This window comes from Mustela nigripes, chromosome 1 (assembly GCF_022355385.1).
Source record: "Mustela nigripes isolate SB6536 chromosome 1, MUSNIG.SB6536, whole genome shotgun sequence".
In the NCBI taxonomy this organism is placed as follows: Eukaryota; Metazoa; Chordata; class Mammalia; order Carnivora; family Mustelidae; genus Mustela; species Mustela nigripes.
The window spans coordinates 48188374-48203396 of NC_081557.1; the positions used below are offsets into that span (position 1 = coordinate 48188374).

The 15023-nt window shown below is 40.7% G+C and overlaps 1 protein-coding gene across 2 annotated transcripts in view; it reads right to left on the reverse strand.

The window, feature by feature from the left end:
• Window positions 1-15023, reverse strand: part of NUMA1 (nuclear mitotic apparatus protein 1) — a 77500-nt gene that overhangs the window by 55143 nt on the left and 7334 nt on the right. The gene's annotated exons all lie outside the window — the stretch shown is intronic.

Sequence of the window (15023 nt, forward strand, 5' to 3'; positions counted from 1 at the left end):
AAAAAAAAAAAAAAAAGAGGAGAAAAAAGAAAACAGCAGGGGGATAATGACTGGACAGGGCTAACAGGATGTTGGTAAATGTTATTTCTGAAACGGCACTAATGACACAGGTGTATTCACTTTGTGACAAGCCATGAGCTAAAGTATGCATTTTTCTGTATGTATGTTTCACTTTAATTAAAAAGCAAACACTAGGCAAAATTAAGATAGACTAATAAAAATTTGAGAAAGCTGGATGTCTCAGGGCTATATGTATATTTGCTTGACATCTCAAGAAGCAGGTACATATAGGGCACTAACAGTTAAGTAAGAATGCACAAAATCCTTGCACACACAAATAATATATTCACCCACTTATTCACCTCTGCACACACGAATAATATATTCACTCACAAGTCACCCATAGTGACTAGGTGATGTGAGTGAATCTGATGGGATCAGGAGCCCAGGAAGCCCAGTAAGGCACTAAGATTATAGTAAATGAAAAAAAAAATGGCATCTGAAAAGTGGAACTATCCTATACTATCAGTACAATAGTAAGATATCTCAATTTCAGAGACAATAAAAATGTGAAAAATGCCAATGACAATTTAAAAACGCCACCAATTATAAATGCCTCCTAATTTCAGAGTGCTAAAACGTAAAAACAATGCAACAAAGCATTTAAAAATAAACAAATACAATGTTCTAATCTCTTAAGGTAGTTCAACCATGAGATCATAGATCCTGGAGTGTTAGGGCTAGAAAGGACCTTGGAGAACCTTGTCTGGGTACAAGCTCTTCATTTAAGAGATGGAGAAAGTGGGGCCCTGTTTAACAGTTGTTAAGTGACCTTATTAAGTTAAAGCTCACACCCCAGAAGGTTAAGTACAAAGTTGGTTCTTTGACTCCTAGGATTACTACCCAGATACCTCCCTCTAAACCCAGGAGAAGATTTACATATTAACTCTATTTTTCACTTTCATAATTCTCTGCTTCATTAACTCAATAAAAAACTAAAAGCACCTCTTAAAAATCAATTAAGATGAAAAAATAGAAGACTTCCCCTCTTGCTTGAACAAGTTTATTTTCCTTTTTCGCTAAAATCAATGAAGCAATACAAAATTAGATTAAAAAACAAAATTTGTAATCTCTTAGCCCATTTTCATTCCCCGCTGGGCCCTCCCACAAGATATGTTAACAGATTTTTTTCATGCCCCCCTACAATGTAACTACAAATGTATTTTTATATTTAAGAGGATTTTTTATTATTCTCCATTTTTTAAAAACTAGGTTTACACTTCAACATTGCTCTGCAACTTGTTTTTCTCACTTAATAATTTATCATGAATCTCAAGTGTCACTAAATAAAAAATTTTAACTCATACTTTAAAAAATCTGAATAACAGGCGTCTAGGTGGCTCAGTGGGTTAAAGCCTCTGCCTTCGGCTCAGGTCATGATCCCAGGGTCCTGGGATCGAGTCCCGCATCAGGTTCTCTACTCAGCAAGGAGCCTGCTTCCTCCTCTCTGTCTGCCTCTCTGCCTACTTGTGATCTCTGTCTGTCAAATAAATAAATAAAATCTTTAAAAAAAAAAAAAAAAAACTGAGTAACAGTCCACATAAAGAACATAAAATAATGTGTTCATATATTTTCCTACTGATGGACATGGCTATTTTCAATCTGTTACCATTTCAAACAATGCTGTAATGCATATCCTTGTGCATATTCCTTTTTAAATGAAAGAAAAAAATTTCTATACACACACTTTCTAGTCATCCAATATTTTGATTGTTTCCTTTCTTGTCACCATCTCTGCCTTACTTGCTCACAGAATTTTCCTCAGGGCCTAGTGTGATAAAGGAGGGCAAAGCAACTTGGAGAATGTCAAGACAGGACATGTGATATTCACTGTTGGTAAATTAGAATTGGCCTATCCTGGCTGCCTGTCTCAGCCACCTGCGCATACCACATCCCCACCCCCACCCAATACATTTGCTCCTTGTTCTGGTCTCAGCAGCTGCTTCCCACTCAACTGATGTGGGCAGAACTGGCTTGTGGAATTAATCCTACTTTGTCACACTCATAACCCTAGCAAGTGCAGATAGGACCACCAGCTATCCAAACAAGTAGGAAGAATACAGTATCATTAGGAAATATTATAATACAGAAATATATAGAGTAAAATATAAAACTCATTTACCAAACCTTAACCGACATTCACAATGGCAGTCCCCTCCTCAAAAACAAAACTTTGTTGTAGCTTTTCCTAAAGATGCACACACGTACACATGTGTGTATATAGAAAGAGATACATATATGTCTATATGCATGTGTGTGTGTGTACACACACATGCATGTATGTAAGTAAAGAGACAAAGAGTGTGAGTGTGTTTGGTCTACATACCTGTAATTATATTGTATGATTTGTTTTGCAACTTGCCTTTTTCACTTAAAAATTTCTTTGACATGTTTCCATATTAGATTATAATGGGTTCCTCATACTTTAAAAAGCTTTGGGGGTGCCTAGGTGGCTCAGTCAGTTAACCATCTGGTTTCAGCTGGAGCCCCACATCAGGGTCTCTGCTCAGCAGGGAGTCTGCTTCTCTCTCTCCTCTGCCCCACCCCTATTGGTGCACGCTTTCTGTCTCTAACAAAAAAAATAAAATGTTTAAAATAAATAAAGAAAAGAAAAAGCTTGAGAAAAATGCTATAGTTTTTGAACAGCTAGGCCTTCTCAACAACATATTCCGATATATTTCCCACTATCCAAAGGTCAACAAACTATGACCTGCAGAGGTGAACAGAGTGGACCCTTGAATAACGCAAAGATAAGGGGTGCCAAACTGCTTGACACCCCCACCATCCTATGTAGTTGAAAATCCATGCAGAACTTCTGACACCCCAAAAACTTAACCACTAATAGCCACTGTTAACTGGAGGCCTTACAGATAACAAACAACTGATTAACATCTATCATGTAAGTTATCTGTATTAATACTGTAACCAAACAATAAAGCTAAAGAAAATGTTACTAGGAAAATCATAAGAGAAAATACATTTACAGTACTGTATTTAATTAAAAAAAAAAAAAAAACCCTGTATAAGTGGACCCATGCAGTTCAAACCCATGTTGTTCAAGGGTCAACTGTAGCTGCAACTACACAGCCTACAAAGCCTGAAGTATTTACTACTTGGGTCTAAACGAAACAGCAACTTAACTGAACATCTAAAGAACAATTTCTTTCTTTCTTTCTTTTAAAAGATTTTATTTATTTATTTGACAGACAGAGATCACAAGTAGGCAGAGAGGCAGGCAGAGAGAGGGGGAAGCAGGCTCCCCGCGGAGCAGAGAGCCCGATGCAGGGCTCGATCCCAGGACCTTGAGATCACGACCTGAGTCGAAGGTAGAGGTTTAACCCACTGAGCCACCCAGGTGCCCCTAAAGAACAGTTTCTTAATATAGATTGTTGTCCAACTCACAGTGGATATTGTAGACAGTGAGGCTCATCTTAAACAAAATTTATATAGGGCACACAGTGGCTTGGTCTGTTAAGGGTCCAGCTCTTGACTCTGGCTCAAGTCATAATCTCGGAGTCCTGTGTGAGGTTCCACACTCAGCACGGAGTCTGCCTAAGATTCTCTCTCCCTCTGCCCCTTACCCCTTATACCCAAATGTATGCGCACGTGATCTCTCTCTCTCTCTACAACAAATAAATAAATAATAAAAACTATTCGTAAATAAAAATGGTTATCTCAGGATGCCTGGGTGGCTCAGTTGGTTAGGTGCCTGCCTTCAGCTCAGGTCATGATCCCAGGGTCCTAGGATTGAGTCGCCCATCCAACTCCCTACTCAGTGAGGAACCTGCTTCTCCCTCTGCCTGCCACTCCCTCTGCTTGTGCTCTCTCCCCACTGACAAATAAAATCTAAAAAAATAAAATAAAATAAAAATGGTTATGTCAGCAGAATAGCATTAGGATAAAGGGTTAAGTGTAGGGGACTTAGTTGTTTTATATATTACTTTTATAATTTGTATAAAATTATTACAGTATTGTTTAAAATAGAAAAACTGAAAGCACTATAAAAATTCTCTATGATAGACTATTATACAGCCATTATAAGTATTTACAGTTTCAGCAACATTTTTTTTAAAGACTTTATTTATTTATTTGACACAGAGAAAGAGACAGCAAGAGAGGGAACACAAGCAGGAGGAGTAGGAGAGAGAGAAGCAGGCTTCCCACCAAGCGGGGCTTGCAGGGCTCAATCCCAGGAGCCTGGGATCATAACCTGAGCCGAAGGCAGAAACTTAATGACTGAGCTACCCAGGGACCCCGACATTTTAAATTTATATGAATTTATACAATGGTAACTGGGAAGCAGGATACAAAATTATAGGCAATATATGACTTTAGACTATGCAAAACAGAAATACCTATAGGTACGGAACACTGAAAAGAAATACTAAAATGGGAATACGTGATTTTCTCCAGATGGTGGGATTATAGATAATTTTAGTTTTCTTCTTTATCCTTTCCTGTATTTTTCCTATTTCCTACAATCAGATTCAAAAAACATTTTTGGTTTCCAGTATATAATCAAAAGTTCACCCTTTCTGAGAAATATGTATAGGACCACACATAGAATTAGAGGAAAAGTAAGCAACCCACTAGCAAGAAGACTGCACAAGGTATATGCCTCTTCCTCTTTGGGGTATAGAAAAGCTCAGCTGTCCCCCCCCCAAAGGGACAATGCTAACCATTTCCTGCCTTCTTGCTTTTGGAGATACTTTAGTAAATATAACTGAGGAATCAAATTATATTGAGATGCCCGACAAACCTTATACGCTAAGAACCCAGGAAAACCACCTTCTTAACCCTTAAATCTAAGACCTTTCACTTAAAGAAAACAGATCAGGGTGCCTGGTTGGCACAGTCAGTTAAGCATACAACTCTTGGTTTCGGCTCAGGCCCTGATCTTAGGGTCATGGGATCAAGCCCTGCAAGGAGCCCAAGCTTTGTGCAGAGCCTGCTTAAGATTCTCTCTACCTCTGCCCTTCCCGCTCCGTGTGCACAAGCATGCGCTCTCTCAAATAATTTTTTTCTTTTTAAAGAAAGAAACCAGACTAAGACCTAAGTAACATGGACTGGATCATGTTATTCCAAACATCAAAAACATTCAGGGGGCCAAGCACTTGGGTGGCTCAGTTGGTTAAGCATCTGATTCTTGATCTCAGCTCAGGTCTTGATGTCAGGGTCATGAGTTCAAGCCTTGCATTGGGCTGGACACTGGGCATGGAGCCTACTTAAAAAACAAAACAGGGTGGCTCAGTCAGTTGAGCAGCTGCCTTCAGCTTGGGTCATGATCCTAGGAGCCTGGAATGGAGCCCCAGATAGGGTTTCCTGCTCAGTAGGGAGTCTGGTTCTCCCTTTCACTCTGCCCCTCCCCCAGCTACTACAGTGCTTTCTCTCTCATAAATAAATCTTTAAAAAGGCGGGGGGGGCACCTAGGTGGCTCAAGGGGTTAAGCCTCTGCCTTTGGCACAGGTCACAATCTCAGGGCCCTGGAATTGAGCCCCACATCAGGCTCTCTGCTCAGTAAGGAGCCTGCTCCCCCCGCACCCCCCACTTGTGATCTCTGTCAAATAAATAAATAAAATCTTAAAAAGAAAAAAATTCAGGGGCGCCTGGGTGGCTCAGTGGGTTAAGCCACTGCCTTCGGCTCAGGTCATGATCTCAGGGTCCTGGGATCGAGTCCTGCATCGGGCTCTCTGCTCGGCAGGGAGCCTGCTTCCTCCTCTCTCTCTCTGCCTGCCTCTCTGCCTACTTGTGATCTCTGTCTGTCAAATAAATAAATAAAATCTTAAAAAAAAAAATTCAGGGTGTGTCTGGCTGGCTCAGTCAGAAGAGCCTATAACTCTTGATCTCTGGGTTGTGAGTTCGAGCACTATGCTGGGTGCAGAAATAACTAAAAAAAATATATAAACTTAAAAAAAAAAATCAGAGGGTTGCCAGGGGGAGGTAGGTAAGGAGAGGGTGGTTGGGTTATGGACATTGGAGAAGGTATGTGCTATGGTGAGTGCTGTGAAGTGTGTACACCTGGCGATTCACAGACCTGTGCCCCTGGGGCTAATAATACATTATATGTTAATAAAAAAATAAGAATTTATTAATAAATAAAACTCAACAGCTAACTCCATTCAGAATAAAATCCATATCCCTTAACATGACACTTATAAAGCTCAAACCATCAAATTTCCTTTCCAGCCTACCTCCAGCTCCTAACTCTAAAATATCCTGTCTCAGGAATACTTTTCCCAAACATGCTCTGTATATTTGCCCATGCTGTGACCTCCTCCAAAATGTTTTTTCTTTTAAACTTACTGAAGGCCTAAATTTACCTTTTATAACCTGGTTCAAAAGCCTTTTCTCTTCAGAAGTTCTTCTCATTCTCCCATTTTAAAAACAACTGCTCTCTCTTCTACATGTTCCCAGTATTGCTTGTTCCTCTACACGCTTTATTCCATTCCTCTTTGGGTCTATGCTAGCTACAAATATGTTTCACTTGACTAAGCTTCTAGAGAGCAGAAACCCCCCCTCATTCACCTATCAGCTCCACTTTAGCACAATGCTTGCACATAGTAGGTGCTAAATAATGTTGCCTGACTGAATGTCAACTGGCCCTAATGTAATGAATTCTTTCAGTAACGCAGCCAGTAAAGCCAGTGTCAATCCCTCTAATTTAAAGTCACCTACCTAGCACAAATGACCAACAGAAAATGTCATGGGCCTGCCACTTTAAGGGGACTGGCAAACTGATTGTGTTTACACAATCCTAATTAAAACTAAAGGGCACTGAGGGAAAGAAAAGAAATAGGGAGATTAAGAGGTGTGGATCTACAGGTCACCTCCTCCTCTGTTTGGAGCCCAAATCTCCCAGCCTAGGGCCTAGTGAGCTCACTAAGCAGCCTATTCTCTCCTTGGGGTCACTATAGGATCTAAGTGTCCAAAAGCAACTAATTAGGGCACTTTCTCTCCAGCAACTGGCTTTGCTCTTGGCCATTTAACTTCTCATTGTGGTTACCTGGGGCTTTTCTAAATGAATCTCATTGCCCCAATCATTAAAAGAATCCCTTTAAAGAAAGACTTGAAATTAACCACAGCAGGGAACAAAGTCTCTAAATCTCCTAAACCACAAAATCCACACTGTCCATTTGGATGAAATTCACCCCAAACTTCTTCAAACAAAAGGTCCTACCACCAAATGACTTCTATCAGGACCAGCATGTCCTGTGATTGTTTTTCAGGAGAAAGCTCCAAGTGCCTGCTTCCCATTAAACAGCTACTTCATGTTTGATCACTCAGCTGTGACTGCCTGTAGAAAGCAAAATCACTGCAATTTAGGGGCTAAAAAGGAATTTCACTTCTATCCCCTAATCTAATAGTCAAGCAACTTATAACAAGTACATACTTCCTGACCTCCAATCTCCTTACACATACCTATTTTCAGATCTAGAACTCTTAGTATATAACTTTTTCAATACCAAAATGAGGAAAACAAGGCCTTGAGTAAGAAAGAATTGCAAATGATCATATAGTGACTTAGTGACAGAATCTTTTGACCTCATTGCCTAATACCTTATTCTACTGACTAGTTATCAACAAGAACACCATTTCCAGGAACATATTCCGGGGTACACCAATCAGCCTATTTCAAATGCATTCAAGATAGGCTCTCTGCTTTCCCTTTTTCTATCCCCCCTGCCCATTGTCACTCTTTCTCAAACCAACCTGCTGACCAAAAAAAAAAAAAAAAAAAAGTAACTTGATATATAATTTTTCCCACAAAAAGACGAGCTACCAAACTATCTGGTTCAGCCCCACCATGTGATGGGTGCTGGCATGCTGGTGTGCAGTGGGTGCTATAGCCAGAAGAACCTGTGACTGAGTTTTCTGGAGATGGGACTGCTAACACCCCCTCGGCTACAGTGTCCTACAGCAGCACATTCCGATCCTTTTTGGTCCCCAAATCACATTTGTGATTTGGGAGGACTACGATGAGAAAGGTAAATTTTCTCACACTATCTAGTCACCATGGCCTAGAAGCAAGCATACATGCACAGTGAGTATAAAGGAAGTGACACCTTTTTAAACAAACATTTCCAATCTTATTAAATCAAATGAAAACTGTAGTCAAAACAGTCTCTGCAGGAAGTTATTAACTTATTCTAACAATATTACCATCACTCAAAATATTTATAAAACACTCCTTTGGAAACTGCCTTTAAGGTCTACTCCACATGAAGACACACACAAAAATTAAGTCTTACTGTTTACATGTCATTCTTCACCAAAAAATGTACTGCCTTGTTTCACTCTTTGGCTCACAGTATCTTTTGGCTATCTCCTAAACCTGAATCCACTAAGCAAGAGTGATGATTTGCCACTTCTGAGGATATTCAAAAGATTGGCTTAGAAGCCAAAAATATTCTGAGCATTGGCAGCCTCACCAGAATAAATACAAAGGCTGAGAACACAATTACTCTCAGGACAAACTTACAAATATTAGGTGTCCTGAAACTACAACTAAGGGGGCAAGATATATGCAATATATGTCACATATTAATTGTATTACTTTACAATCACACATTATAAAATCATATATTTTGACCCTGGAATGAATCTTCCAGATCATATAATCCGAACTTTTCATTTTTACGTATGAGATCACTCAGTGCACTGAGGTTAGGCAATGTCTCTGGTAACATAACTAGTTAGCAACAGTCAGGACTAGAAACCCAGTCACCCTAACTTCTAGCATAATCCATAAATATATACTAATCCATACTCCTCCCCCTTCTGTGTTCCTCACTGCTGTCTTTTATTCTATTTATTTATTTATTTATTTATTTTTACTGCTGTCTTTTAAAGTGAAAGGAAATAACGGAACACTCAAGTACATCACAATGGTTCTGAAACCAGTAGCTGAGAAATGATGGCTTAAGACCAGGATATCTTGGGATGCCTGGGTGGCTCAGTCGGTTAAGCCTCCACCTTCAGCTTAGGTCATGAACCCAGGGTCCTTGGATCCATACCCCACTCCGAGCTCAGCAGGGAGCTTGCTTCTCCCTCTGCCTGCTGCTCCCCCTGCTTGTGCTGTTTGTCTCTCTGAAAAATGAATAAATAAAAACTTAAAAAAAAAAAAAAAAAAGACCAGGCTAGCTCTCTGTAATCGTCCCTGTGGGTATGAGCCATTGTTCAGTATGTAGCTCACAAGAGTTCTAGGTAATCTACCTCTGAGCAGGGGTCAATGAAAACCTCTGGACACCTCCCCCCTCACCCCCAAAATACACACAACAAAAATATGTCTGTTGAACCTCTCTTCCTGCCTCCTGCAGTAAACCATGTGCTTCAAGTAACTGAAAGAACATTACTATGAAGAACATGAATCAGGGGGCGCCTGGGTGGCTCAGTGGGTTAAGCCCCTGCCTTCGGCTCAGGTCATGATCTCAGGGTCCTGGGATCGAGCCCCGCATCGGGCTCTCTACTCAGCAGGGAGCCTGCTTCCTCTTCTCTGCCTGCCTCTCTGCCTACTTGTGATCTCTGTCTGTCAAATAAATAAATAAAATTTTGAAAAAAAAAAAAAAAAAGAACATGAATCAGGGAAAAAATAGTAAAGCTTCTGTTCAGGAAAAAGCTGATTTATGAAAAACCAGAGAGGGCAGGAACCATCTTGAACTTACCTCCTCGTAGACAGCTTCCTCAGGCCTGGATAAGAGATCCCTGGCAGTCTGACTTAGAATTAGCATCTAGCCAGGAAGGGGCAAAGGGACAGGAATGCTTGTTCATTCTCCCATCCCACCCACGTTGGTCAGCTCAGCCTCATATCATCCTGGGCAGCTCCAGAGTTCTATAGAATCAGACAGCAACCGGAAGGGAAGCCACACAGCCTAGGTCAACGGGGTGAGTCAGTCGCAGAGCAGGAAGAGTCACTGGAGCAGAAATTCTGGCCTCCTGTGGCAGGATTGCCAAACTAAACCACACCACACTCCCACCCCCACTCCCTTTGGTCAGTACTGGGAAGGCTCTGCTCTGTTAGGATTCTGGTCTCCAAACCAGAAAAGGTCCTTTCTCTGGAGGCTCCACACCATGCTCATATCCAAGTGTTTCTCCTACTCAAAAACTTTCTATGGCTTTTTTCTGCCTAAAGCATCATACCTAAATTATCTGACTTAATTTTTTAAATCCTCCATTATATGGCCTTAAGGCATTTATTCAACCTATTTCCCACTATTCCACTGTATACTCCGAACTTATCAAGCCAGTCTTCCCACTTCTCTCTGCATTAGCCTCTCTCATTTCCATGCCTTCAGTTATGCAGCAGTGGTAAATTCAAATACCTTCAGGAGTCAGGCAGTAAAAGAAATGGATTCTCCAGTGGAGCATATGGCAAAAGCCCAAGTGTTATTCCTACCTAAAAGCATTCAAATATTTTAAATCAAATATTTATGCAATACTTTACCTTGAGCATTACAATGACCTCTTAGATGGTTATTAATATTCTTTCTAGCTTGCAAGTAAAGAAGCTTTCCCAAGGTTAGGCAGCTGGCAAAATGATGGGCATCATCTCTGAACCCAAAGCAAGAGTTCTAAAGTATGAGGATTCCCAAAAGTACAAATACCACAGAAGATACAGAGCTCTGAAACTCTGAAGAGGAAGGGTGCCAGGGTGGCTCAATCAGTTACATGTCTGACTCTTGATTTTAGCTCAGCTCATGATCCCTCATGAGACTGAGCCCCACATCAGGCTCCACCCTCAGCATGGAATCAGCCTGGGATTCCCTCTCTTCCTCTGTCCCTCCCCCTAACTTGCACTCTCAGTATCTTGCTCTCTAAAATAAATCAAATCTTTAAAAAATACATAAATAGGGGCACCTGGGGTGGCTCAGTGGGTTAAAGCCTCTGCCTTGGGCTCTGGTCATAATCCCAGAGTCCTGGGATCGAGCCTCTCATCGGGCTCTCTGCTCAACAGGAAGCCTGCTTCTTCCTCTCTCTCTCTCTCTTCCTGCCTGCCTCTCTGCCTACTTGTGATCTCTGTCAAATAAATAAATAAAATCTAAAAACAATTAAAAATTTAAAAATATATAAAAATAAAAAATACATAAATAAGGGCACTTGGGTGGCTCAGAGGCTTAAGCCTCTGCCTTCAGCTCAGGTCATGGTCACAGGGTCCTGGGATCAAGCCCTGCACTGGGCTCTCTGCTCAGCAGGGAGCTTGCTTCCCCCTCTCTCTGCCTGCCTCTTGGCCTACTTGTGATTTCTCTGTGTCAAATAAATAAATAAAATCTTTTTTTTAAATACATAAAAACTCTGGAGAGGAAATTCATTTTCATGATATACAACCTTAATAGTGGGATGGGACACCCAAATAGCAGCTTATATAGCCATACTCCAATTACCTCAAACTCTATCCACATTCCTGCCAAAGTACTTCCTAGTTATTCCAGGTCCTGCTGAGTTCCCTCTTCTCTCAGTTCCTGTTGGGCTTACAGACTAGACAACACAATCTTGTGCCAAATTATATATGGTCATGCAAAACTAAATACTGAGTCCATGTGTTAGTCTCTAATTCACTAATCACACTACTGTATTAACCTACATAGTTCTACTAAAAATTTTAACCTGAATCTTTTTTTTTATATATTTTTTAAAAGATTTTATTTATTTATTTGACAGACAGAGATCACAAGTAAGCAGAAAGGCAGGCAGAGAGAAAGAGAGGAAGAGAAGCAGGCTTCCCGCTGAGCAGAGAGCCCGATGCGATGCGGGGCTCAATCCCAGGACCTTGGGATCATGACCTGAGCCGAAGGCAGGCTTTAACCCACTGAGCCACCCAGGCGCCCCTTTAACCTGAATCTAATCAAGAGAAAACAATCATACAAATCCAAATTAAGAAACATTCTTGGGGCACCTGGGTGGCTCAGTCGGTTAGGCATCTGGCTCTCGGTTTAGGCTCAGGTCATGATCTCACAGTTGGGGGATCAAGCCTAACATTGGGATCTGCACTCAGCATGGAGTCTGCTTTGGATTCTCTGTCAAATAAATAAATAAAATCTTTTAAAAAAATATATTCCGCGGGTGCCTGGGTGGCTCAGTGGGTTAAACCTCTGCCTTCAGCTCAGGTCATGATCTCAGGGTCCTGGGATCAAGTCCCACATCGGTCCCTGCTTCCTCCTCTCTCTCTCTCTCTCTGCCTGCCTTTCTGCCTACTTATGATCTCTCTCTGTCAAATAAACAAATAAAATCTTAAAAAAAAAAAGTTAAAAACATATATATATATATATATATGTGTGTATATATATATATATATATATATATATATATATATTCTGCAAAAGTGTAACCTAAATTCTTCAAGGATGTCAATACTATGATAGAAAAAAAATTTAAGATTAAGAGATTAGAGAATTGTTCAACGGGCCTGACAAAATCATGGCAACTAAATGTAAGCACGATCCTTCAATGAAGATTGATTTGAAAAAAGTGTATAAAGGACATCACTGGGAAATTTTGTGAAGTCTGAACAAGCACTATACATTGAATGTACTGAATCAATATTAAATTTCCTAAGTGCTAACTGTATAGTGGAAGACAGTCTTGTTTTTACCTGGGTGGCTCAGTGGGTTAAGCCGCTGCCTTCGGCTCGGGTCATGATCTCAGGGTCCTGGGATCGAGTCCCGTATCGGGCTCTCTGCTCAGCGGGGAGCCTGCTTCCCTCTCTCTCTCTCTCTGCCTGCCTCTCCGTCTACTTGTGATTTCTCTCTGTCAAGTAAATAAATAAAATCTTAAAAAAAAAAAAAAGAAAGAAACACTGCTGAAATATTTAGAATGAAGTAACATGATGTTCACATGTAACAGTCAAAAGTGTCAGAAAATGAAGGATAGAGACAAATGCAGCAAAGTGTTCACAATTGGTGAATCTAGGTGAACAGTGTATTTTTTACATTTTTCTTATAAAGTATCTACAGGTTTGAACTTATACAAGAGTATATAAATATTTATTATTCCTATAAAGAATCTGTAGGTTTGAACAGCTGGTAAGGAAGAAATTACTGTATTAAACCCTTCTTTGTATACTCAGCTCTTTGAGAGAGATAAAAGAGGTGCTCATTACTTATTTGCTCACTACCTAAGGCAACTGGGCTTTGGAGGTCAACAGCCAACCAGAGTCAACTTTGCAATAGTTCATAAGGGGTACAGTGGCAATCTCTAAGGGAACAAGAGGTTTCCCTCAAACTCACACCATCACACCACAGGAAGGATAGAAAAGGGGTAATAAAAGCTATTATTACCTCACCCTTCACTGAGGCCATCCAGCAGAGACACTTGACAAATGCCCACTTACAGGGCAGAATACAGTTACTACCCATACAAAGGACCCAAGAGCTAGGGTCACATTGCATCCACCTTGCCACAGGGCACCAAAAACTTGACAGCATGCAAAACAAGTGTCTCTGGCCAGTCACAGGAAGGCACCCAAGTGGTCAAATAAATATGTCTGAAGTCTTTACTCCTCGCCATATAAAACAGTCTTCAGATGCAGTAAGGCAGAATAAATCTGCAAGGCTGAATCACTGGCATTTCCTGCACTGGCTTCAAAGAAATCAGCCCTTAAATAGGATGGAAAGGGCAGCTGACACAGCTGTCAACAGAGGCCTCAACCCAGGAGCATGCTGTGCAATATGCTCTCTCTCCCTTCTACAGCCACCAGATCATTTTACTTCTGCCTAGTGGTCCCTTATTAGGGTGACTGACTGCCCAATGGCCAACCCTTAACCTTGACTCCCTCCTCCTCTCACTGACAGCCAAGATATTGCCCTTTCCAGATAGCTCCTCCACTAATTTAGCAGAAAGAATAATCAAAACTATTCCCTCCCAAACTTCCATCAACTGAAGGCCTGTAGTGGTATAACATAGAGCTTGCTTCTCAAACCTACCATCATAGCTTTTTTACCAAAGACAGAGTGAAAACATATAAAGCCTGCTTGTCAACTTTGGAATTATAAACTATGAAGGACAGAAAATACAATGTTTTTAGATTTGTTCTGGCAAAGATCTCAACACCAAAAGCAACCTTCTGTTACTAAGGCAAGCTCATACCAAGCTTTGTAACCAAGCTTTCATTACCAAAAGCAACACAATACAATTTAATGAAATTAAATATAAAGGCTTGCATTCACAGTAAAAGAAATCAGCCAAACTAATACAAGATGGTAGAGACCTGGTACAGCAGTTCATATTTAAAAGGCTGCCTTTGGGGTAGAGGAGGGAGCAGGATGCCTCTAGTGGGAGGTGGAGGATAGGCTGTTATGCTCTCAATGAACCATGAATGTAACAGAGCTACAGAAAACACAATGCAGGCTTGGGTTGTGTGACAACTCTGTGCTCCACCTTTTAAAGAGCAAAGTCAGAGTATATGCAGTGAAGAATAACAACAACTGTGGTGCAAGGTCTAAAAGTCATGTTGTAGCAAATGTGAGGGAAGAACTACAGAAGTTTAGCAGTGAAAACATGAGAACTTTTTTCAAATATATGCATGCTTGTCATGCAGGTGAAGAGAAAAACCTATGTGTTCTCTTGCAAGAAGACAAAACCAGAACTACTGAGCAGAAATTATAGGAAGATAGATTTGGGTTGGACACAGGGAAGACTTTCAGCATAATTAAGAAATTAAGAATGGGGGGCGCCTGGGTGGCTCAGTGGGTTAAGCCTCTGCTTTCAGCTCAGGTCGTGATCTCAGGGTCCTGGAATCGAGCCCCGCATCGGGCTCTCTGCTCAGCAGGAAGCCTGCTTCCCCCTCTCTGCCTGCTTCTCTGTCTACTCGTGATCTCTCTCTGTCAAAATAAATTAAAAAAAAAAATTAAAATTAAAAAAAAAAAAGAAATTAAGAATGGGGGTTATAAAGACAACTATTATATGATCTCCCTAATATGAGGAAGTGGAGATGCAATGTGGGGAGTTTGGGGGGTAGGAAAAGAATAAAT